This window comes from Macrotis lagotis, chromosome 4, assembly GCF_037893015.1.
Source record: "Macrotis lagotis isolate mMagLag1 chromosome 4, bilby.v1.9.chrom.fasta, whole genome shotgun sequence".
In the NCBI taxonomy this organism is placed as follows: domain Eukaryota; kingdom Metazoa; phylum Chordata; class Mammalia; order Peramelemorphia; family Peramelidae; genus Macrotis; species Macrotis lagotis.
The window spans coordinates 130,996,960-131,023,505 of record NC_133661.1 but is presented as its reverse complement, the minus strand read 5'-3'; the positions used below and the strand labels follow the sequence as shown (position 1 = coordinate 131,023,505).

Here is a 26,546-nt window from a genome sequence, read left to right as displayed (position 1 = left end):
CTGACCACATTCAAACCCACTGTTAAGAACTACCTTGAGAATTGAGAGTAAAAACTCTTGCCAACTTCCCCCCTAGTCTTAATTTTTTTGGTGTATAAAATACTAATAGTGGCCCCAGTCCAACCAGATTATGACAGGTTAACTAATCTAGTCCATTACCATTTATTCATTAATGGATTATAGGAACAAGTTTGTTGACAAATGAGGTAAGAATCTCATTTTACTTTATATTTGGGGGAGGAATGTAATGATTTGTAATAACTAAAAAAGTGTTACTAAAAAAAGAGTGAAATTTTTGCTTCTTCATTGCCATTTCTGATTCCTTATGTTTCTTTTTCTTCTTGCTATAGCTAGCATTTCTAATACAATTTTGAATAGTAATAGTTATAATGGGCATCTTTGTTTCACCCCTGGTTTTATTGGGAATGCCCTGATTTTATTCTCACTACATATAGGAATGGATGTTGTATTTTATCAAAGGCTTTTTTTCAGCATCTATTGAGATAATCATATGATTTCTGTTGGTTTTCCTATTGATTTGTTTAATTATTTTGAGTGTTTTCCTAATATTGAATCATTCCTGTATAGATGGTATAAATCCTACTTGATCATGGTGTATTATCCTAGTAAAAATTTGCTGTAGTTTTATTGCTAAAATTTTATTTAATATTTTAGCATCAATATTTATTAGGGAGATTGGTCTATAATTTTCTTTGTCTGTTTTGGTTCTTCCTAGTTTCTGAGCCATTTATGGTGAGAATGAAGATTCATTCATTTCCCCCTCACCTTCTCCTCTTTGACTGCATAGCAAAATAATTTTTCTTGCCTATTTTATGTAAAATATCTTAACCCATTTCACCTCTCCTATAGTATACCTTCATATTCAGCTCTCCCCTGTGCCATATCTTTATATGCTTCTTCTGATTGCTCTTATAAATATAAGAATTTTCATAAGAATTAATAGTGTCATCTTCCCATGTAGGATTACAAACAATTCAACATCATTAAATTCTTCATAATTTGTCCTTCTAGTCTATTCTCTCTCTGCTTACCTGAGACTCACCTGTACTTGGAGATCAAACTTTCTGTTCACCTCTGGTCATTTCAACAGGAAAGTCTGAAATTCCCCTGCATTCATCTTTTGCCCTGAAAGATGACATTTAGTTTTGCTGGGCAGTTGACTCTTGGTTGTAAATCCAAGCTTTTTTTCTTTTGTAATATCATATTCCAAGCCCTAGGAGCCTTCATGTAGATGGTGCTAAATCCTGAGTATAGCACCATGATATTCGAATTGTTTCTTTCTGGCTGCTTGTAATTATTTTCTCATCGATATGGGAGTTCTGGAATTTGGCTATAATATTCCTGGGAAGTTTTTTTTGTGGGGGGGGAATCTCTTTCAGGAAGTTATGAATGGATTTCATCACTTTCTATTTACCCTATGCTTCCAGGATATCAGGACAATTTTCCTGGAGAAATACTTTTAAAATGAAGTCAAGGCTCTTTTTTTCTGGTCATGACTTCCAGGTATCCCGATTATTTTTTAAATTATCTCTTCAGGATCTGTTTTCCAGGTTAGTTATTTTTCCAATGAGATATTTCACATTTTCTTCTAGCTTTTCATTCTTTTATTTCTTCATTTCTCACAAAGTCATCAACTTCCCTTAGCTCCATTCTACATTTGATGGAGTTGTTTTCTTCAGATAGTTTTCTAATCTCCTTTTCCAACTGGCTAATCCTGCTTTTTAAGGCATTCTTCTCATTAATCTTTTGGACTGCTTTTTTCCAATTTGATCTTAACTGTTTTTAATATAGTGTTTTCTTTGGCATTTTTTGGTATCTCCTTCACCAAGCTATTGACTTGATTTTCATTATTTTCCTGCATTGCTCTCATTCCTGTTCCCAATTTTTTCTCTACCTCCCTTACTTGATTTCCATAGCTTTTTTGAACTACTCCATGGCCTGAGACCAGTTCCTATTTTTCTTAGTGACTTTGGATACAGAAGTTTAACTTTGTCATCTTCTGATTGTGTATAAAATTACATGGGATCAAAGTATTTTTCTATGGTCAAATTCATTTTTTTCTGGTCACTGATTTCCCTAGGCTATGACTTTGTTTTGATGTGCTTCCCAAACCTTTGAATGTTTTTGGGACATCCCCCTCTCCCCTGCAAGAACTCAGTTCCTTCAATGTCTAATGAGAGGCTCTAACTCTTATGCTAGCTTGTGCTCTGGTCTGTAGATGACCACAAGAACCTCCTTCTGCTCTGGAGCAGTGAGGAGGGTCCCTGTTCCACTATGGCAATAGGGGGGCCCTAGATTGCATCCAGGATTGGAATATAAACAAAGCATCGGGTCCTTTCCCAAGAATAATGGACAGACCTCAACAGTGTCCCATCACCCCTTTCCCATGGATCTATCAAGTTGTTTTGGGTTGGAAAATTGTTTCATTCAGTCTTTCTGTGGGTTCTACCACTCTAGAATGATTTTAGGGAAGATCTTCTGGGAATTTTCTGGGGAAGTTTTTCTGGGAATTCCTACTTTCAGCCACCATCTTGGCTCCTATAAACCCCATTGGTTATTCTAATAAACCACACTTCAATTGACAGACTGTATAGAATAATAGACTATTAGGAATTTCTTCATTGTCTAATTTATATTCCAACTGTATTTGTGGTTTGCAGACATGATTTAACTCTTTCAAACTGGAATTCTGATCCAGAGATCCAAACAGTTATCAAACCATGGAAGGAACTCTGAGTTGCTTTTGAGTACTAATGATGATTTGTGTGGATCTATTCACATTCCCTCATGTGAGTTTATTGGTTACAATTAAAATTAGTTTAACTTATAGGATAGGTACTCTCTATGCATGGGGAAGAAAATAAATGCAATGAAGGCAAGCTTCAAAAATTTAAATTGGAAGGGTCTTATTTTACAAATGAAGAAACTGTGGCACAGAAATATTTAAATCATTCACCTAATATCACAATGATAAGAAATGGTAACAGAAAGTTTTTCAAACTGTGCCCCCTGACTCTAAATCTAATATATCTTTCCATTATACTGTTCCTGACAATAATAGGAATATTAGCTGATACATATATTGTGTGTGGGTTTGTACATATAAATGTATCATTTTAAGATACATAAAGCACTTTATAGATTTATCTGATTTTATCCATAGCCTTGACCTCATTAACACTGTGCTCTATCACACTAACCAAGCAAACTAAACACAGTTAGGCATTGCAAACATAAAAAATAGCAAGACATTATATTATGCTCTGAATTATTTTTATAAATAACTGATTTCATCAAATTTCTCCTTTATGTCTAAAAAAAGAGAGAACTAAACCTCCTCTTTTAAAAAAATCTGTAGATGTTATTTTCAACTTACTAACCTTTTTTCTTCAAGCAATCTGATTTTCATATATTACTCTGACTCTAGTCTGCTTGGCTTCGGTTATGACTTAATGTATTTTGAGATGAACATAATAGTGAAATAGATAAAGTATTTTTATTATGGGAGTGAGACATTAATCTTATTGTGTACCTGGTAGAAAGAAATTTAGCTGAATCCCTCAAATACTAAATTGTGTAATAATGATTTTATCCTGGGTATATAAAATTTTATGATTAAGATAATATCCAGATAAAATTTTTTGTGAAAAATCTATGCAGTTTTTGTATAAACAAAAGCATAAAAACAAGTTTATCAATTCCCTTTCAAGGTCCTAACAAGATGTGAGATGTTTTCCTTTATATAATTTTCCCTGAATACAATGACTATACTATCTAAATTAATTTACAGATTCAATGATTTGCCAATCACACCAATATTAGTTCAATAAAATAAGTGAAAAAGCTTTCTAAAACAATATTATAGCAATGTATAGTCATAGTGAACCAGATTGGAATGAGTCCAGGACATCTTACAATAAGGATGACAATTTAGGGAGAGGTAGTATTACTGGCACTGAAGTTTGTGATACTTGAAAAGGAAGGAGATAAACATTTACATAATGTCTACTCTGTCTAACAAAATGCTAAGATCTCATTTGAGAGTCACAATGACCTGACAAGGTCGATGATATCATTATCCTTATTTTATAATTGAGGAAACTGAGGCAGATAGAGATTAAGTGACATATCTACAGTCATTCAGCTACTAAATGTCTGAGGTCAAATGGAAACAGGTTGTCTAGAGGACTCCAGGCTCAGCCTTCTATCTACTGCACTACCAACTGTAATGACTGAGATTTCAGCGCCACCCCTTCACAAGGGCAGAATGGGATCTAACAAATTCATTGAGAACATCAAAGTGAATACTGTCTTTAATGTTTCAGGACTTTTCCATATGCCTCTACAGTAGGTCATTTTGATGAAGGTCTGTTCTTATGATGCAGGACTACAGATGTGAAAGGCAGGAAATTGAACTAAATCTCTTCTGACCCCATGATTTTGATTGTTTGATTATCCTAATTGAAAGCCTAAGGTTATACAAATAATAAGCACTGTGAAAACTTGTTGAACAGTTGGTAATTTTTTTATATTTCTTTGTTCAATTTAATTCAACAAATGCTTATGAAATATCCTGTATTTGATATTACTGTGCTAATGCTAAGGATTCAGACTAAATATGATGAAACAATAAGAGTAATAATAACTAGAATTAATATAGCACTTTAAGACTTGCAAATCACTTTAAAAATATTATTCCATTTTATCCTCTAACAACGTTGGATTGTTCAGGCATTCTCAGTCATGTCTGACTCTTTTTAACCCCATTTAGGGTTTTCTTGGCTCAACTATTAAAGTGGTTTGCCATTTCCTTCCCTAGCTTATTTTATACAAGAGGCAAACAGTATTAAATGTCATGGCCAGGATCACATAGCTAGAAAGTTTCTGAGATTGATTTTGAACTCAGAAAGAGAAGTCTTCTAGATACCAGGTTCAGGGTTCTATTCATTGTGCCACAAATCTGCCCCTACTATCCTAGGGGAAAAAAATGTTATCAGGAGGAAACTGACACAAAAAAGGTTAAATAAATAACTTGCCAGAGTCATAGAGTTTATCAATGTCTGAAACTATATTTGAAATTCCTTCTCTTAGAATTACAATTTGATGGAAGGACAAATACATGATCAACACGTAATAAAAAATTCTAAATGAGATAAGAACAAAAGAGAGATCTGAAGTGTTAAGAGAAATTTAAAGAGGTCACATTCATCTGAGGGGTTTCAAGGAAGGCTTCCTAACTGAGTTTGCAGCTGAGTTGAACTTTGACAGCAGGAAAAAACTTTTACATAAATGGAAGTTATACTTGAACAATTATTGAAATCTATTCCAGGCATAGCTAATTAGAAACTTGAAGAGGTTAAAGATGAGAGTAAAAGAATAAGGATCTAAGAGTAGTATAGTTTACTCAGAAAGTAAATAATTTTTAAATCTATAGAATTATATTAAACTGGGCAGGAATATTAGAGATGATTAGTGCCTTCAATGGTACTTCAATGATTCATGATGTCTTCAATAAGAAGCAAATACAATCAGGTGTGAGAAAATCTAGGATTGTTATGATAGTGTACTAGGAAGATTATTCAGCCAGCAATGTAGAAGATTACTCAGAGAAGAAATATGCTAGAGTCAGGAAAATGAGTTGGAGGTTTTTAAAAATAGCCCAGGAGAAAAGAAATAGTCTTGAAAAACAAAGATTCACATAGAGTTAAAATAAGGGACTGGAATAAATGTATTTTGCTTCAACAGAACTCAAAAAAACAATTTCAGAGAGGGAAAAAAGAGAGAAGCAGGAAAATTGCATTATTCTTTTTGTTTTTTAGAAAGATTTTATTTATTTATTTATTTACAATTTTCCCCTCATCTTCTTCCCTCCCCCCACCCCCCACAGAAGGCACTCTGTTAGTCTTTACATTGTTTCCATGGTATACACAGATCTAAGTGGGATGTGGTGGGAGAGAAATCATACCCTTAAGGAAGAAAAATAAAGTATAGGAGATACTAAAATTACATAATAACATAATGTGTTTTTTTTTAATTAAAGGTAATAGTCTTTGGTCTTTGTTCAAACTCCACAATTCTTTCTCTGGATACAGATGGTATTCTCCATCACAGATACCCCAAAATTGTGCTCGATTGTTGTACTGATGGAATGAGCAGGTCCATTAAGTTTGATCATCACAGGGGTGGCTAGGTGGCATAGTGGATAAAGCACCGGCCTTGGAGTCAGGAGTACCTGGGTTCAAATCGTCTCAGACACTTAATAATTACCTAGCTGTGTGGCCTTGGGCAAGTCACTTAACCCCATTTGCCTTGCAAAAAAAACAAAAAAAAAAAAGGTTGATCATCACCCTGTGTTGTTGTTAGGGTATACAATGTTCTTCTGGTCCTGCTCATCTCACTCAGTATCAGTTCATGCAAATCCCTCCAGGCTTCCCTGAATTCCCATCCCTCCTGGTTTCTGATACAACAATAGTGTTCCATCACATACATATACCACAATTTGTTAAGCAATTCCCCAGTCAAAGGACATTCACTTAGAAATTGCCTTATTCTTAAAGGTACCATACATAATAAATTGATATCAGTTTTAGATAACATATGCAAGCAAGTAAAACATGAGAATTGGAGGACAAAAACAACAGGAATTATCAAACACCACTGATCTGCTGAACATTGCAGAGCCTTTTTTTAGTAATTTTAGAAGAAACACCTTCTCTTTAGATTAATTCATTCCAAATTTTAAAATGATTTTGAAATAGGAAAAAACAGAAAAGCATTTCTTTCTTTTCTAAGCTATGAAAAAACTAGAAGAGAAAAATTGATTGCTACACATTTAATACTGACATTGTAATGTGATGTAATGTAGTCCTTGTTTTGACTAAACAATGTTCATTTGCCTAAAAGTCTTTCTGTGAAATTTTTAAAGGCAAAATTTTTATATAATCAAATATTTCAGTTATTCATTAAAATAAAATATAACAAAATACAAATTATTAAAATTATTTTCCATATTAAAGAAAATATTTAGGGAATTTCTTTAAAAGTAGTTTCACTTTTTTTAACTTTTTTACTTTTTACATCAAATCTAATGATTTTGATGCTACCTAAGCTACAAAAAGCTTCAGAAGAAAGTTTGCATCTCTGAAAACTTACAATTATAAATTAGAAAAATAGAATATCAAGGAAATGATTGTGCAATTTAAGGCACTAGAAAAAAAAACAAAAGTAAAGACAAATCCAAAATAAGAAAACCTAAATATTGAAAGAGGTAAAAGTCAAATTTAAAAACAGAACTAATAAACTAGACAAAGATCTGCTTTTCAAAAGATGAACAAAATTAACAGATTGTTGCTTAATTTTTTTAAAGGGAAAAAAGGGAAATTAAATCTCCCTACCTCAGTCAAAAAAAAGGACAAAGTAGATTCACAATTGAGTGGTAATAAAGGGAATTATGAGGACTATTATATACAATTGTATGCAAATAAGACTATGAATTTGATAAAAAAAAATATGTATATCCACAAAAGCATAGCAAATTGACAACAAAATAAAGATTTTAAACATCTATTCTCAGGAAAAGGAATCAAGCAAACTGCAATCTGCCAAATTAGGAAATGGGAGTGGGCACCATGAGCTGCATGGATTTTAAAAATAATTTCTATCAAATCTTTAGCAAATAATAAATCAAATATTTGAACATTTAATCTATTCAGATTTCATTGGTGTGAATGTTCCCTCCAACAGTATAGAATTCAGCACTTCTATTTCTGTGCATCATGGGTAATTCTTGGTAAAATCTTTAAGACTGATTAGATGGCTCATAAATGTTCAGAGGGCCTGTTTTTCTTTCTGGTGACATTATGAGAATGCCAGTTCCGGTTTTCAAATACACACACACACACACACACACACACACACACACACACACACACACACACATATATATATGTATATATGTATATATATATATATATATATGAATAGATCCAATGTTGACAAACCCAAGTATGTAAATTAATTTCATAAAGGTCATTTTAGGAAGAATTGAATAAAATTAAAAAGCAGTTTGATAAAAATTAAGTTTAGATCAACATATTGCACTATAAATAAACACTTGATTCTATAAATTTTACATCATAATAAAGATACTTGCAATAAACTACAAACAGATGCATGATCAATTTAAAGGTTATATCTTTTAAAATATTTTATTTTTCCCTAATTAGAAGTTAAAATAATTTTAAGTTTAATTTTTCACAAGATTTTAAGTTCCAAAATTTCTCCCTCTCTCCTTTGCCTCCCTTTTTTCTGAAAATGACAGGCAATTTTATATGTATTATATATGAGCTAGCATGTGAAACATATTTCCATATTAGTCACAGTTTGAAAGAAGTAGATCAAAAGAAAAATATTAAAAATAAATTTTAAAAATTTGTTTTGATCTGCATTCAGAGTCTATCAGTACTTTATCTGGAAGAATATAACATTTTCCTTTGTGAGTCCTTTGCACTATTCTTGAATCACTGTGATGAGAATTGAGTCATTCACAGTTGATCATCACAGCTGCTGAAACTTTGTACAGTGTTGTCCTGGTTCTGTTCATTTCACTTTAAATCAGCCATGTATAAGTCCAGGTTTTTTGGAATTTACTTTTATATCAGTTCTTATTGCATATTAGTATTTCTTTATATTCATGTAGCACAACTTGTTCAGTCATTATTCAATTGATGGGCTTTCCCTTGATTTCCAATATTTTGCCACCATGAAAAGACTTACACATGTAGATAGTCTTGTTGTGCTTTGGGAATAATTCCAAATTTTTCTCCAGAATGGTTGGATCAGTTCACAACTGATTAGTGTCCCAATTTTCCCCACACCTTTTCCAATTTTTATCATTTTACTTTTTTGTCATTTTCAGCTAATCTGATAGTGTGAGGTGGTACTTAAGAGTTGCTTTAAGCTTAATTCTTATCTTAAGACTGCTTGGTCATATCCTTTGATAATTTTTCAATTGGAGAATGACCTGTATTCTTATAAATTTGCCTCAGTTCCTTAAATATTTGAGAAATGAGCTGTTATCAGAGAAACTTGATATAAAGATTATTTCCTAGCTTTCTATTTTACCTTCTAATCTTGGTTGCATTGCTTTTGTTTGTAAAAAAGCTTGTTAATGTAATAACCAATATTATCTATTTTATATTTTGTTATGCTCTCTCATCTTTGGTCATGAATTCTTCCCTAGTCATAGAATTGTGAGAGAGATTATCCCTCACTCTTTTAATTTGCTAATGGTGTCACAATTTATGCCTGAATCATACATACATTCATTTTGACTTTGTCTTGGTGTATGATGTGAGATGTTAGTCTATACCTAGTTTGTATCCTATTGTTTTCCATTTTTCCTAGTAGTTTTTGTCAAATAGTGAATTCTTATGCCAAAAGCTGTCATTGATTTTTTTAAATTTATTTAAGGCAATGGAGTTAAGTGACTTGCCCAAGACCACACAGCTAGGTAATTATTAAGTGTCTGAGGTCTGGATTTGAACTCAAGTCCTCCTGACTCCAGGGCTGGTGTTCTATCTACTGCACCACCTAGCTGCCACCTAGCTGCCACCTTACTATGGTCATTGATTACTGTGTCTTGTCTACTTAAATCTATTTCTTAGCCAGTAGCAGATAGTTTTGATGATTACTGATTTATAAAATAGTTTGAGATCTGAAATTACTAAATCATCTTCATTTGTGGCTTTTTTCTCCATTAATTCCTTTGATATTCTTGACCTTTCCTTCTTCCAGATGAATTTGTTATGATTTTTTCTAGCTCTATCAAAATATTTTTTTTAGGTTTTTGTAATGCAAATGGGGTTAAGTGGTGTGTCCAAGGCCACATAGCTAGGTAATTATTAAGTGTCTGAGAACGGATTTGAACCCTCATTGCCTATTCTAATTCCTTCCATTTCTTTTTCTTCTCTTATTATTAAAGCTAATATTTCTAGTACTATATTGGATAATAAATGCATATATATTCTTGCTTTACCCTTGATCTTATTGGGAAGGCACCTAGCTTATCCCAATTGTAGATAATGTTTATTGATGGTATTAGATATTGCTAATCATTTTAAGAAATGTTCCATTTATTCCTATGCTCTTTAATATTTTTAGAAGGAATTAGTACTGTATTTTGTCAAAAGCTATTTCAGTATCTATTGAGGTAATTTTATGATTTTTTTATGGTTTTTCTATTGATGTATTCAATTATTTTGATAATTTCCTTAACATTGAACCAATTCTTCATTCTTGGTTAAAATGTCTTTTTTTACAGATATTTTATTTCTCCATTGCATATTGTAAAAATTTTTATTATTCATCTATTTACATATTTATAAGTAAAACATTTTTCTACCACCCTTCCTTCCCAGTTCCAGACCCTCAGCAATGAACCATCAATAAAAGTTGTACATGTTCATTTGTGTTTAATATATTTACATATTAGTCATTTTCGTTATGACCAGTTAAGACTAAGGAAAAAGAAAGAAAATAATAGGATAGGAAAGAAAAACATAAGAGATGCTTTTAAATAGCATCCATTAAGATTCTGTGAGGTTTTTTTCCTTTCATTTTGTATATGGACGGTGTTGTCCACAACCGGTCTCCCAGGGTTATCCTAGATTTATGAATTTGCTGAGAGGAGCTCCATTCATTATAATTAAGTCAACTCACAATGTTGCTGTTAATGTTAACAAAGTTCTCTTGATTCTGCTTCCTTTCATTTCATGAAATTCTTTTCATGCTTCTCTAAAGTCTGGCCATTCGTAGTTCATTAGAGAACAATAGTACTCATAACATTCATATACCATAACTTGTTCAGTCATTCCCCAATTGGTGGGCATTCACTCAATTTCCAATTCTTTGCCATTAAAAAAAAAAAGAGCTTCCATAAATATTCTTGGTCATGTGGGACTTTTTCCATTTTTTTATGATTTATTTTGGATAGAAACCTAGTATTGCTATTGCTGGATGGGCATAGTTCCATATTGATCTCCAGAATGATTGGACTAGTTCACAACTCCATCAACTCTTCAATATTGATCATTTTCCCTTTTTATTATCTTATTCAATCTAATAGTATGAGATGGTACTTCATTATTGCTTTAGTTTGCATTTCTCTAAATGATAATATTAATAGTATTTTATATGGTAAAATATAATTTTAATTTTTTCATTTGAAAACTGTCTGTTTGTAGCCTTTGACCATTTATCAATTGGGGAAAGTCTTGTAATCTTATAAATTTGATTCAATTCTCTATATTTTTTAGAAATGAGTCCTTTATCAGAAACACTAGCTGTGAAAATTGTCTCCCAGCTTTCTGTTTTCCTTCTAATCTTGGAAGTTTTATTAATGCAAAACCTTTTTAATTTAATATATTCATTTTTCAGGTTATAATGTATCCTATTTCTTTTTTGGTCATAAATCTCTCCCATTCCATAGACGTGACAGAGAGCTTTCTCAGTTTGTTATTAGATCTACCTTATCACACTTTGTGTCTAAATTTGTACCCCTTTTGAGCTTTTTCAGTGTAGAGTGGGTGAAATGTGGGTCTATACCTATTTTTGGTATAGAGTGTGAGATGTGGCTTTATACCTATTTTCCAGTTTGCCCATCAATTTTTGTCAAACAGTGAGTTCTTATGCCAGAAGCTAATGTTTTGGGGTTTGTCAAATAATAGATAACTAGTCATATATACTGGTTCTTTTGTAATTACCCAAATCCACTCTATTTCTTAACCAATACTAGAGAGTTTTGATGAGTGCTACTTTATAGTATAATATTAGATCTTGTAGACGTAGGCCACCTTCCTTTATATTTTTTTTTCCATTAGTCCCCTTGATTATTTTTGACCTTTTGCTACTGACTTTTTCAAGGTAGTAAATTCTTTGTAATCCAAGGTCCTTTGCCCTCCAAAATATCAAATTTCAAGTCTTCTGATCTTTTAATGTTATATCTGATAAGTCCTGTGTAATTCTGATTGTGCTTCATAGGTACTTTAATTGCTTCTTTTTTGGCTACTTGCAGTATTTTCTTGTTTAATTGAGAATTCTGGAATTTGGTGATGATGGTCCTTGGAGTTTTTATTCTGGGTTCTCTTTCTGGAGGCATTTTTTATATTCTTTCAAAGATTATTTTATCTTCTTGATGTAGAATATTGGAACAATTTTCCATGATAATTTTCTGAAATATATTTTCCAGGTTCTTTTTTAATCCAGGATTTCTGGTAGACTATTAGATTATCTCTCCTGAAACTATTTTCTAGATTATTTATTTTTCCTAAAAGATACTTTACATTTTCAAATTTTTTCAACCTTCTGATTTTGTTTGACAAAATCTTGGTATCCCATAGATTCATTAGTTTCTATTTGTTCAATTCCAATTTTTAGGGTTTTATTTTCTTCAATTAGCTTTTGTGTTTCTTTTTCCAGTTGATTAATTTTTATTTTAAATGAGTTGCTTTCCTTATTCACTTGAAAAATATTTATTTTTAGCAGTTTTTTTTGTAGTGACAAAGAATTGCTAATTGAGGGGGTGCACATCAATTGAGGAATGGAATACTATGGAATACTATTGTTCTATAAGAAACCATAAAAGGTAGGACTCTAGAGTAGCAAGGAATTACTTATGGGATCTGATGCTAAGCAAAGGGAGTAGAATCAAGACAACAATATACAGATCAACAAAAACATTGTGAGATGAACAACCTTGATGAAAGAAGCTCCTTTCAGCAGTACAGAGAGCTAGGACAACTGTATTTGACTGGCTATGGACTATATTATCCCCATTCAGAGGAAGAAAAACAAAACAAAACAAAGCCACACAGACACAGACAAAGACACACACACACACACACACACACACACACACAAACATAAAACTCCAAACCTTCTGAATCTGATGAACTCTTTATAAAAATTATCTCTTATGCATCTCTTTCCCTTAATCTTAATTCCTCTCGCTGAAAATTACTATGTTTTAATCATGTTTATGAAAATAGATATGTACAATGCTAACCTGACTGCTGCTGAGGGGAGGGGGGTGGGAAGAGGGGGTAGAAGGAAATTTTGTAACTTAAAAATATACATGCGCATATGTAAGAAATAAATACATGAATTTAAAAGAATAGAAAGAAAAATGTTATTTTTGAAGTTACATTCTTTTTTCCATTTTGTTATTTTTACTTTTTTTCTTGTTCAGACTTTTATTTTGTACAAATTTTTTTACATTAATAAAATATTCTTGTTTAAGAGTAAACAAAATGAATATAGACTTGCCTGAGTGATAAAGTAAAGGGGAGAGAAAAAAATTAAAATAAAAAAATAGTAATAATTGTAGGTATGGCTAGGTGGTGCAATGGATGAAGCACCAGCCCTGGAGCCACGAGCACCCGAGCCCACATCCAGCCCCGTAAACCCAACAATCACCCAGCCATGTGACACCCAAGCCACCTGATCTCCACTGCCCTGCAAAAAACAAAAAAGAAGAAAAAATTAGACATAAAATAGTAATAATAGTAGGGGTGTCTGGGTGGCAGACAGAGCATTGGCTCTTGAGCCAGGAGCACCCAGGTCCAAATCAGGCCTCAGACACCCAAAGACCACCATGCTATGTGGGCCCAGGCAGGCCACCCAGCCCCATTTGCCCTGCACCCTCCCCCAAAAAATAATAATAATAATAAATGTGCTTCAGTCTTTGTTCCAACACCAAGAACTCTGTCATGGGTGCATCACATTCATTATGGTAAGTCCATCGCAAAAGTTACTTACATATTTTTCCAACATTGCCATTGCTGATCGTAACTCCCTCCTTTCATATTTCTCCACTAGCATGTACTATATTTTCTCTCTCCTTTCACTCTGACTCTGCAGTAGAGTAGCTGAGTGGCGCAGCAGACAGATCCCTGGTCCTGAGGCCAAGAGGCCCTGAGCCCCCATACCACCCCTTAGGCCCAGAATCCACCTGGCCCCATGGTCCTGGACAGGCCTTCCAATCTCAGCCCCTTGAAAGAAGTAAGAAAGAAAATGTGTTATATCTGACCACTCTCCCCCCCATGGTCCATCCTCTCCTCCTTTATTCCCATCCCCACCCCTTCCCCCTGCTCCCCCCCCTCTTCTTACTCCAGATGCCTAAACCCCATTGAGTATATATGCTGTTTCTTCTCCTAGCCATCTCTAATGAGAGTAAACGTTCCTTCATTCCCCCTTGCCTCCCCCCTTCCATATCATTGCAATAGCTCATGGTAATAAAGAAAAACCTTATTATATGAAATATCTTGGCCTATTCCCACTCTCCTTTTTCTTTCTCCCGTTCCATTTCCCTTTTTTTCTATTGACTCCATTTTTACACCATAATTTTTGTTCAAATTCAGCTTTCTCCTGTGCTTCAACTATAAAAGCTCCTTTTACTTGCTCTATTAGCTGAGAAGGTTCATATGAGTATTATCAGTGTCATTTTTCTATGCAGGAATACATGCAGTTCATCATCGTTAAGTCGCTCATATTTTCCCCCTCTGCTCCAATCTCGTTGCTTCACTAGAGTCCTGTATCTGAAGATCAAACCTTCTGTTCAGCTCTGGCCACTCCAAAAGGAACATTTGAAATTCCCCTGGTTCATTGAAAGTCCATCTTTTTCCCTGGAAGAGGATATTCAGCCTTGCTGGGTAGTTCATTCTCGGCTGCATTCCAAGCTCTTTTGCCTTCTGGTATATTGTATTCCAAGCCCTACCAGCTTCCAATGTAGTTGCTGCTAAGTCCTGTGTGATCCTGACTGCAGCTCCACGGTATTTGAATTGTGTCCTTCTGGCTGCTTGTAATATTTTCTCCTTGATTTGGGAGTTCTGGAACTTGGCTATGATATTCCTAGGGGTTGGTTTTTTGGGATCTCTTTCTCAGGGGGATCGGTGGATTCTCTCCATTTCTATTTTGCCCTCTGCTTCTAGGATATCAGGGCAATTTTCTTGTAGTAATTCTTTGAAAATGATGTCAAGGCTCCTTTCCTGATCATGACTTTCAGGTATTCCAATAATTTTTAAATTATCTTTCCTAAGTCTGTTTTCCACATCAGTTGTTTTTTTCAATGAGATATTTCACATTTTCTTCTAATTTTTCATGTTTTTGGTTTTGAAGTATTGATTCCTGATTTCTGTTAAATTCATCAATCTCCCTGAATTCTATTCTTTGTCTGAAGGATTTGTTCTCCTCAGAGAGTTTTCTTATCTCTTTTTCCATCTGGCCAATTTTGCTTTTTAAAGCATTCTTCTCCTCAATAACTTTTTGAACTGTTTTATCCATTTTCCCTAAGCTAGTTTTTAGCATGCTATTTTGTTCAGCATTTTTTTGGATTTCCTTGACTAAGCTGCTGACTTCATTTTCATGTTTTTCCTGCATCTCTCTCCTTTCTTTTCCCAGTTTTTCTTCCAACTCCCTCATTTGATTTTCAAAGTCTTTTTTGAGCTCTGTCATAGCCTGAGCCCAATTTCTGTTTTTCTTTCAGTCTTTAGATGCAGAAGCTTGTGCTTCCTCATCTTCAGACTGAGTATTTTGGTCCTTCTTGGGCTTATTTGCAAAATATTTCTCAATAGTCTTCTTTTTGTTTCCCTGCTTGCTCATTTTCCCAGCCTGGGCCTGGTTTGTGGTGTTTCTTGAGCTTTTGGGACACTCCCACAAAGGTCTTAGTGTGTGAGGCTCTGTCCTCCCTCCTGGTCTGTGAATGACCATAAGCACCTCCCTCTGCCATGGGGCTGAGGTGGGGGGGGCGGGGCTGCTGTTCTATGAGGGGCCTAGACTGCGATCAGGATCTGAATGTGGTCAGAGTCCCACAGTCCTGTTCCAGGGGCAGAGGACAGAGCTCTGCAGTCTCTCTTCATTCCCCTCCCTCAGCTCAATGGGCTCATGCCCTGGGGGCTCCTGCTTACCAGCTCCACCTGCTTCTGTTTCCTGGATCAGGGCTGGGGAAGGACCATGCTGCTAGCTGTGTGCCCTGAGGGCTCGGCTCCACGTGCTCACTCTGGCAGAGGTCCCCCGCTGTTCCCCCACTTTGTGCTCGGTGCTCCTCGGGGTGCAGCTCAGGAGACTCCCCCGCTGCTGTGAGCTGAGACTCCCAGCGCCCTGGGGCTGCCTCCGGGAGGCTGAGGTTCTTTGGCTCTGGTGGGCCACCCCTCTGATGTGCCGCCTCTCCAATCCTGGGGAGCAGAGCCTTTCTGCTCTTTTCCAGGTTACCTTGAGTAGGAGAACTGCCTCACTGGTACCCTTTGTGGGTTCTGTCTCTCAAAAGTTTAGTTAGAGTCCTTAGCTGATGAATTTTATCAAAGACCTCCTAAGACTCAATCCCTTCTTGTCACCATCTTGGCTCTCAGAAAGTTTTCTTATCTCTTTTTTCCATCTGGCCAATTTTACTTTTTAAAGCGTTCTTCTCCTCAATAACTTTTTGAACTGTTTTATCCATTTGACCTAAGCTGGTTTTTAGCATGCTATTTTCTTCAGCATTTTTTTGGATTTCCTTGACTAAGCTGCTGACTTCATTTTCATGTTTTTCCTGCATCTCTCTCATTTCTTTTCCCAGTTTTTCTTCTAACTCCCTCATTTGATTTTCAAAGTCTTTTTTGAGCTCTGTCATAGCCTGATCCCAGTTTCTGTTTTTCTGGAAGTCTTTAGATGCAGGAGCTTGTGTTTCCTCATCTTCAGACTGAGTATATTCATCCTTCTTGGGATCATAGATAATATATTTCTCAATGGTGTTCCTCTTTTTTCTCTGCTTGCTCATTTTCCCACCCTAAGCCTGTTTTGGGGGTGCTTCCTGAGCTTTTGGGGTACTCCCACAAGGATCTCAGTGTGTGAGGCTCTGTCCTCCCTCCTGGTCTGTGAATAACCATATGCGCTCCTGTCTGCCATGGGACTGAGGTGAGGGGCCTGCTCTTCTATGGGGGGCCTAGACTGCGATCAGGATCTGAATGTGGTCAGAACCCCAGAGTCCTGTTCCAGAGGCAGAGGACAGAGCTTGGCAGTCTCTCTTCACTCCCCTCCCTCTGCTTAATGAGCTCATTCCCTGGAGGCTCCTACTTATGGGCTCAGCCTGCTTCTGTTTCCAGGATCTGGGCTGCTGAAAGACCAAGCTGCTCCCTGTGTGCTCTGGGGGCTGGGCTCCATGTGCTCACTCTGGCAGAGGTCCCTTGCTGTTCCCCCACTTTGTGCCCGGTGCTCCCCGGGGTGTAGCTCAGGAGACTCCCCCGCTGCTGTGAGCTGGGGCTCCCAGTGCCCTGGGGCTGCCTCCAGGAGGCTGAAGTTCTTTCCCTCTGGCAGGCCGTCCCTCTGGCAGGCAACCCCTCCGACCCCGGGGAGCAGAGCCTTTCTGCTCTTTTCCAGGTTACCTTGAGTAGGAGAACTGCCTCTCTGGGTCCCTTTGATGGTTCTGTCTCTCAAAAGTTTAGTTGGATTCCTTAGCTTATGAGTTTTATCAGAGAACACCTAAGACTCATCCTTTCTTGCCATCTTGGCTCCCCTATTTTTACTTTTAAAGGAGTTGATTTCTTTGATCATTTTTTCATAATTTTCCTGCATGGCTCTCTTTTTTCCATTTTTTTCTTCTTCTCTTCTTTGGTTTTTAAATTTTTTAAGCTCTTCCATGAGGTTTTAGATTTAAGTTTAATAGATAATCTCTTTTAAGACTTCTCATGGAGGTAATTTGTCACTGCTTTCTTCTTTTGAAATGACATTTTTATCACTCTATCTGAATGTAGCTTTCTATGGTTAGCACTTTTTGGGGTTTTTTTGTTCATGTTGATATTTGAACTCTTTTTCTGGGGTATAGGGAGTATAGTGCCTTTTAGTGAAAGGGCCAGGATCTGGTCTCTTGCTTATCATTTTCGAGGTTATGCAGGCCAGGTGTTGCATATGTAGAGATTTATTTCCTCCTTCCTATCCAGGTTTTGTTTATACAGTGGATTGCTCCATACCCAGTCCTATCTGTTAACCCAGTGTTCCCAGAGCTCAGACTTTGTCTGGGATTGGGGCCTTCTCTGATGACCTAGCTGAGTCAGGACCTGGGCTGCTTTCTAGCTACTGGGACTAGGGCTGTGCTATGACTATAAGTCTCCTGTTGACTTTCCTGATCTCTGGCCTAGCTAAGCTCTACTTCCCCTTTTTCCTTAGGGACAAACCTCCACTGAAGATCTGCCATAATGTCTAGACTGAGAACTTGTTCTGCTCTTTTGTTTTTTTTTTTTTTTTTGGGGGGGGGGCATGGGATCTGTAGCTTTAATGTTTGTGTAGAGGCTTCATTTAGTGTTGTGTAGGGAAAAGCACCAGGAGCATGTTAGCTTCATGCTTCTATCTTGACTTCTATCTATCTTAGAAGTATTTGGTATAGGGGCAGCTAAGTGGCATAGTGGATAAAGCACCCGCCTTGGAGTCAGGAGTACCTGGGTCCAAATCCGTTTTCAGACACTTAATAATTACCTAGCTGTATGGCCTTGGGCAAGCCACTTAACCCCATTTGCCTTGCAAAAAAAAATTTTAAAAAAAGAAGTATTTGGTATAAATTTCACGTATTCATAGTGTTTAACACTTGTGATATTGCTATAATGGCGTTGCTAGTATTTGTTCAAAATTGTTACATCGATATTCATTAGGGAAATTGATCTGTAATTTTCTTTCTCTGTTTTAGCCCTTCCTTATTTAGGTGTCAGCACAATATTTGTGTCATAAAAGGAGTTTGGGAGAACTTCTTCTTCACCTATGCTTCCAGATAGTTTATATAGTATTGGAATTAATTGTTCTTTATATATCTGATAGAATTCATTTGTGAACCTCTCTGGTCCTGGGAATTTTTTCCTAGGGAGTTCATTAATGGCTTGTCCAATTTATTTTTCTAAAATGTGGTAATTTAGGCATTCTATTGATCTAGTAGTTTAGATTTTTATAAATGCTAATCAATGTCACTGATTGTCAGAATTATTGGCATATAACTGCATGAAATATTTCCTAATGATTGTTTTAATCTCTTCTTCATTAGAGGTGATTTCATCCTTTTCATTTTTTGATGCTGAGTATTTGTTTTCTTCTTTCTTTTTTTTTTTAATTGAATTAACCAATGACATCTATATTAGTGTTTTGTTCATAGAACTAGCTCCTAGATTTATTTATTAGCTCAATGGTTTGGTTTGGTTTGGTTTTTACTATGTATCTTGTTAATCTCACCTTTGATTTTTAGGATTTCCAATTTGGTACTTAATTAGGAAATTTTAATTTGTTTTTTCTAGTTTTGTTTTTTAAATTGTATACCCAATTCATTGATCTGTTCTTTTTTCCAGAATTCAGAGAAAGAATTTTCCCACTAAGTACTGTTTTAGCTGCATCCTATAAATTTTGGTATGCTTTCTCATTGTTAACATTCTCTTTAATGAAATTAATGATTGTTTCTCTGATTTATTCTTTGACTCACTTATTCTTTAAGTTTTCATTATTTAGTTTCCAAATAATTTTAATCTATCTTTCTACTACTCGTTGTTGAATGTGATTTTTATTGCATTATGATCTAGAGAGAGAATACATTTTATATTTCTTCCTTTCTTCATTTGATTTTGTCCTATCATGGTCAATTTTTATGGAGATGCTGTGTGCTGTTGAGAAATATGTATATATATATATATATATATATATATATATATATATATATGTGTGTGTGTGTGTGTGTGTGTGTGTGTGTGTGTGTGTGTGTGTGTGTGTGTATGTATATGTTCCTTTTCAGTTTTCTCCGATCTGTTAAAGATATTTTTTCTAACATCTTTTTATCTCTATAGTTTCTTTCTTGTTTATTGCTTAATCTTATTTTTTTAAAGAAAAGCAAATCACAGGGAAAAGATTTCTATGAAGTATTTCTAATCTGACAAATGATAAAAATGATCAGAAATTACAAAATATAAATATTACATATAAATATAATTTAAAGCTCTCACAGAAACAAAATCGAAGCAGATCTAATAAGAAGACTATCAAGTGAGGACATATTGGCATCAATTACTTTCTGCTCTTGTATGGCTATGGGCATGTCATTTCATTTCTCATTTTCCTTATCTGTAAAACAAGTGGGTGCAACTAAATATGCACCAAAATACCTTGCAGCCCTAAAAACTTTGATAATATGATCTTAATGGATAAGAAATAGATTTTAGATTTTTTTCAAAGCTATCAAAACTCTCAGATTAACAACTTTATTAAAAAAACATGTTTCAAATAACTAAGAATGTGACAAATTATACCTCTTCTCTCCCTCACTCCCAAACAATGATCAAGTTCTGGCAATGCGTGTGTCCATTTCATTATCTATGTGTATATCCTTGGAAAGTATATTGCAAAGTAAATGAAGTTATATAGAGTATTCAAAACTTCTCCATTTCCTGTAACCAATGATTCCACATATGGGTGGTGTGGTTCTGATTGGTGAAGTAAATTCGTTTTCTTGGTGTTACTTGTTAGACCAAAATTAGCAGCAGAACATCACTCTATATTTTGTTGCATCTCAGCTGCATTGAAGACACAGTCATCTGCAAACAGAAAAACAAAACATCACGCACCAATACTTGCACTTCAGCTTGTGCTTGCAACCTTTTGAAGTTGAAGACTTTGCCATCAGTGCAGTAAACTTCCCTTGATGTCATGTCTGTTATCATGGAAGACATTTGACATAGCTGAAATAATTTTAGCAAGGAATATATTGATTTGTAAGAAAGAACATTTAATCTTTTAACCCACAAGCTCTTAACTAGCAAATGCTTTGTATCAGACAGTATAAGATGCTTAGGATACAAAGACAATTTTCTTGGCATGGAATGTCTTTGGCAGTAAAATCTATGGTCCGCTATAAGAATAGTTTTTTTTTCTTTTCATAGTTGAAGAAAATGCTAAATTTCAGTAGATGTTCATGAAAAAATATAGAATTTGAAATGTATACATATACCCCTTTGGCACTCAATGAAATATAGATTAATAACCCTTGGACTGTATGATTCTTGAGGTACCTTATAATTTTATGACCCTATGGTCTAATATATATCAGGTTATTTCAATGCTTTAGGAAGAAAAATTAAGTAGAATTTTACACTTTGTTTTTCAAATCAAATCTGCTGTATCATACTGCACTTGTACTTCTTATCACCTATTCTATGATTCTATTAAACCAGTTTGTTCTTCCTGTACATTTACAGTATGCCATATTCATTTTTTTATTCCATAAGAATATATGTCCTGAATCACATTTACCATCTTTCCCACTACTCTTTTTCCTTTTTTACTGTCTTTGAAGCATGTCTTTCTTTCTGTATAGACATCTTTAAATGGGGCATGTTTTATCCCTTTCAGGATAGACAGTTAAAAGAGAGCATAGCATTGAGCACTGAATGTGTTAAAGGAACCCCCCCCCCAGACAAAATATCTTTCTTTCTTTCTTTCTCTTCCTTTCTTGGCCATCTCCTTACTATCTCACTTGAAGTTAAAGTGTTATTCCATAGGCACATACAAACTCAAAGGAGATGCCCACAGTGAAATGCAGCTAAAGTAGTTGCCTGATTCTTCTTCTCTTTGAATCAAAGATGTGGAAATCTTAAACCTGAACCTCAGAAGAAAAAGACAACCTCCATTTAAATTCTGTCTTTCAACCACTTATAAACCATCTTCTTTTCTTTCTGGGAAGTAGAGTGGGATAACAGAAACTAAGCAGACTTAGATCCCATCCATCCTCATGGTACCCAGAACTCCCATACAAAATTATCTTTCATAACCTTGGACACATGGTAACATTTCAAGCTTTTACTAAAAACCTGAACAACAGGAGTCATAATCTAAGTATCTAGGTCTAGGAAAGCAGACTTGCCAACCTTGATTAAAAATTTGGTATTTCATTTCCCCCCCCCAACTCTATTTTAAAGAACAAAATTAATACTTTGTAAATATCTTAAAGAAATACATAAAACTACTTTAGGAAGAAATATTAAATGATCGATATTTCACTTAATTTTACAAAGGATTAAAATGCCTAAAATTACATGAATGGAAAATAGTAAAATTTGTCTCTATTTGAAATCAGACTAAAAATGACAAGTCATTCAATTATACATTGAATTTTTTCAGTGAGTACCTAAGTTTGCCCATGCACATATTCCCTTGGTGATGCAAAGAACATCCTATATATACCTTTCATCTTACGCAACTTCTATTTATTTATTGATTTAATTTATTTATTTGCAGAATTTTTATTTATTTATTTACATAAATCCCATCAAAGGCATCCACTCAACATACTAAGGGTCTAGGTCTACATACATGCATACACACGAATACCAAACATGTATAAATGTGTATTAGTTACTGTTGTTCAGTTATTTCAGTGGTTTCTGATGTCTCATGACCTCATTTGGCATTTTCTTTGCAAAAACTCTGGAGTGATTTGTCATTTCCATTTTTAGCTCTTTTTACAAATGAGGAAACTGAAGCAAACTTAAGTGACTTACCAAAGATCTCATAACTATTAAGTATTTGAGGCCAGATTTGAACTCTGGAAGATGTGTCTTCCTGATTCTAGGCCTGGCACTCTATCCACTGTGCCACCAAGCTACCATATATGCACATATAGATATAGATATAGATATAGATATAGATATAGATATAGATATAGATATACCTATACATATTTGTGTCACACACACACATATATGTGTATGTATACATACACATACATATTGTACTCTGTCCAATATCTTTCAAAAATAAACAATAGACTTGTATGTTTGTACATACATGAATGTATGGGTAGCCACATACTGATGTGCTAGAGAAAAAAACCAGTCTAGCTAGACCTTTCAGGTTAATTGTGGAACAGGTCATCACATTTTCATGAACAGGCAAAGTATCCCAGTGATATCAGTGTCTAGATTAAGAGGGTGTCTGATGACATGCATAACAAGATCATCTTCACCTCCTGAGCCAAGGGGTCGAGTGAAGTCCATGAAGTTTATCTCATTGCATAAGTGCATTTTAAGAATGATAAGGAGTTTGGTTTTTTCTTTCACTGGTGTTATTGTCTGTGCTCAAGTTTCTAGTGAATCATCTGCTTCATTTTCACCATTTCCAAATGCATTCACTTTGTCAAAAAAACTATTTGTTTAGCTAGTTTGATACTAAGAGAGTATATTATGTAACAGAAAATTTATTTCATTCTTCAAATGGAAAATATGCTGACTATATGCAAGCATTTCTAGAATTTTAAGGCAAATTTGTTATTATTTTTTTACCAAGCTGTTCTGGACATTTCTACTAGTACTGTTTGGCTAAGCATTGCTTCTTGATGTTAACTAGATCACTAAACATACCATCAGATCCTCTGCAATGTCTATTTTCCCAAGGGCATCAGGAATGAAACACAGAAACATCAGAAAACACACAATGCCACTCTACAAATGTCTATTTAAGACTCTGATCCCTGTAAAAATAAAAAATACACAATAGGGGTAAGACTTCAATTGGTTTGCAATTTAAACCCTAGTGAGAACAAATTTTGATTAGAATATAACGAAGTAAAGCAAAGTACGTTCTCTAAGTGGAGGATAAGGAATGGCACCTGGGGGAAAAGAAATGAATGAGGATGCTATGGGCGTGGAGACAGTGGCTTCATCTGATCGTTTCTCTTTCAGTTGCTACCAGTGGTGCTGTGCTTCTTTTGCCTTCCAAGAAGTTAACTCCGTTCAATTCCCAACAGATTGTTTGGAGAAGAGGCATGGAACAGTGAAAAGAATCAGTTTGGATCTAGAAGACCTGGATTAAACCTGATTCTGCCACTTGCTAGCTTTGTGAATTTACCTAAATCTGCTTTTCCTTTTTGGCTCTTTTTCCTTATCTGTAAAATAAAGGTATTTGACTAAATGATATTATATATAAAGTCCATTCCAGATCTAATATCCTTTGTGTCTGTCAAATAGCCTCAGAGGGACTTTGAAAATGATGAACATTTTTCCCCTGCCATTTGTAATATACAATGTGTGCTTCCAGTTGCCAGCTGTTTTTCAAAGGTCATATACAAAGGTAACGATATTGGGAAGAGGGGATCAAAGTTTGAGCTTTCAGGGCTGTGTGCTCTAGTTTTTCTAATTATAATTGAACTCTCATAAATAATCCTCCCTTCATTCTTTTATATTCCATTCTTGGTGTTATATAACACTGAGATTTACAGATACATTTTCCCCTCTAGGGTCTTGTAGGCTTCTTTTGATAGCACATGCAATTAACTATTTCCCTTTTCCATTAATGTCTGCACATTATCATAGTCTCTACTGCTAAAATAAGCCTATGAGACAAACATAAATCAAACATGGAGTAGGGAAATTTGTCTTCATTAAGTGAGCAACTAAACATCTTAAGAGGTCAAGATGGAAAAATCTCTAAGGAACAGATAAGAACCAACTGATTCAAATACCAAGAATTTAAACAGAATGCACATCTGTATTTGAGATTCTGAGATATTTCAGAAATATATTACATTCTTCCACAACCCTAATCTTAATTTTTGCATTTGATCCCTCATTTCAGGGAAATATTTCTTAATAATAAGGGCTATATAATAATGAAATAAGCAACCTCTTTGGAAAGTGGGATCCCCATCACTGAAAATCTTCAAATGGAAACTAGATGTACTTCTAAGAGATGTTGTAGTGAGAAGTATTGTTTGGGTTCAGATAGAATTATATGACTTCTGAGGTCCTTCCAGCTCTAGTTCTATGATTATAAAATTCTGTTTTTGTTTATCAAATTAGATAAAAAAAAATACAGAGAGATTTTTTAAACATTTTGTTTTTCCAACCCTATGCAAGTTTTTACCATTTTTTTCAAGATTGAGTTTTACAATTTTTCTCCCTCCTTCCTTTCCCTCCCCCTCCCCTGATAGCAATCTGATATAGGCTATACATTAACAATCATGTTAATCATAGATCAATATTGATTCTATTATAGGAGAAGTATCTGATCCAAATAGAAGAAAGAAAACATTAGAAAGAAAAAATTACAATACATAAAACAACTTTTACAAACTGAAAATAATAGGCTTTGGTCTTCATTTAAACTCCACAGTTTCTTCTCTGAATATGGAAGGTATTTTCCATCACAAGTCTTTTTAAAATTATCTTTGATTATTGTACTGCTGAAATTAACAAGTTCATCATAATTGATCATCATCCCATGTTGTTGTTGATGTGTATAATGTTCTTCTAGTTCTGCTCAGCTCACTCAACATCAATTCATACAAGTCTTTCCAGGCTTTTCTGAAATTCCATCCCTCATGATTTCTTATAGAACTACAATGTTCCATCATATACATATATCACAGTTTGTTCAGTCATTCCCCAATTGATGGGCATGCCCTCAATTCCAATTCTTTGCCACTACAAAAATAATTGCTATGAATATTCTTGTAAATGTGGATTTTTACCCTTTTTCATGATCTCTTCAGAATAATGACCCAGTAGTAGTATTGCTGGATCAAAGGGTATGCACATTTTTTATTTTCCTTTGGGCATAATTCCAAATTGCTCTCCAGAAAGCTTCCATCAGTTCACAACTCCATCAACAATTCATTAATATCCCAGGTTTCCCACATCCTCTCCAATATTGATCATTATCCTTTCTGATCATATTGGCCAATATGGTGTAAGGTGCTACCTCAAAGATGCCTTAATTTGCATTTCTCTCATCAATAATGATTTAGAGCAATTTTCATATAACTATAGATAGTATTGACTTCTTCATCTGAGAATTGCTTTTCCATAACCTTTGAACATTTATCAATAGGAGAATCATTGTTTTTTAAGTCAGTGTTATATAAAACCAAGTATGGAATCTACAAGACTGAAGGGAGGATTATTTGTGAGAGTTCAGTTATAATTAGAAACCTGATTTAGTTCTCTCTATATATTATATGTATGAGTCCTTTGTCAGAAACAGTAGTTATAATAATTGTTTCCCAACTTACTATATTCCTTTTAATCTTAGTTGCAATGGTTTTCTTTGTGCAAAAACATTTTAATTTAATGTGATCAAAATTTTCCAGTTTGTTTTTTTATAATGTTTTCTATTTCTTCTTTAGTCATAAACTGTTCCCCTTTCCATAATTCTAACAGTTTGTTCTAATTAGTTTAAAATTTTACCTTTTATGTTGAACTATTCCTTATTTCGGTATGGGATATAGAATATTTTATAAACAATAAAGTGTTAAATAAAAGTTAATCATAATGATCATTATCAGCTCTACCATTCATAATCATTGCTTAGTGTCCCAAATTTATTTAATCTTTTCAGAGAGGATCTGAAGTCTGAGGATAAATAGGTTATTGATTGTGCATTCCATTACTATAGATTTCACAGATTTACTTTAATTTGAGTTGAATTCCCTTGACTAACTTTTGTGATAAGGAAGATATGCTCCACATGTTTAATGACCT

The 26,546-nt window shown here is 34.6% G+C and overlaps 1 long non-coding RNA gene across 1 annotated transcript; it reads left to right on the top strand.

The window, feature by feature from the left end:
• Window positions 1-25,990, top strand: LOC141520031 (uncharacterized). The gene is made up of 3 exons (XR_012477515.1): window positions 1-206; window positions 2,682-2,810; window positions 23,751-25,990. It is a non-coding gene; the product is annotated as an uncharacterized LOC141520031 (long non-coding RNA).
• Window positions 25,991-26,546: the final 556 nt, after the last annotated feature.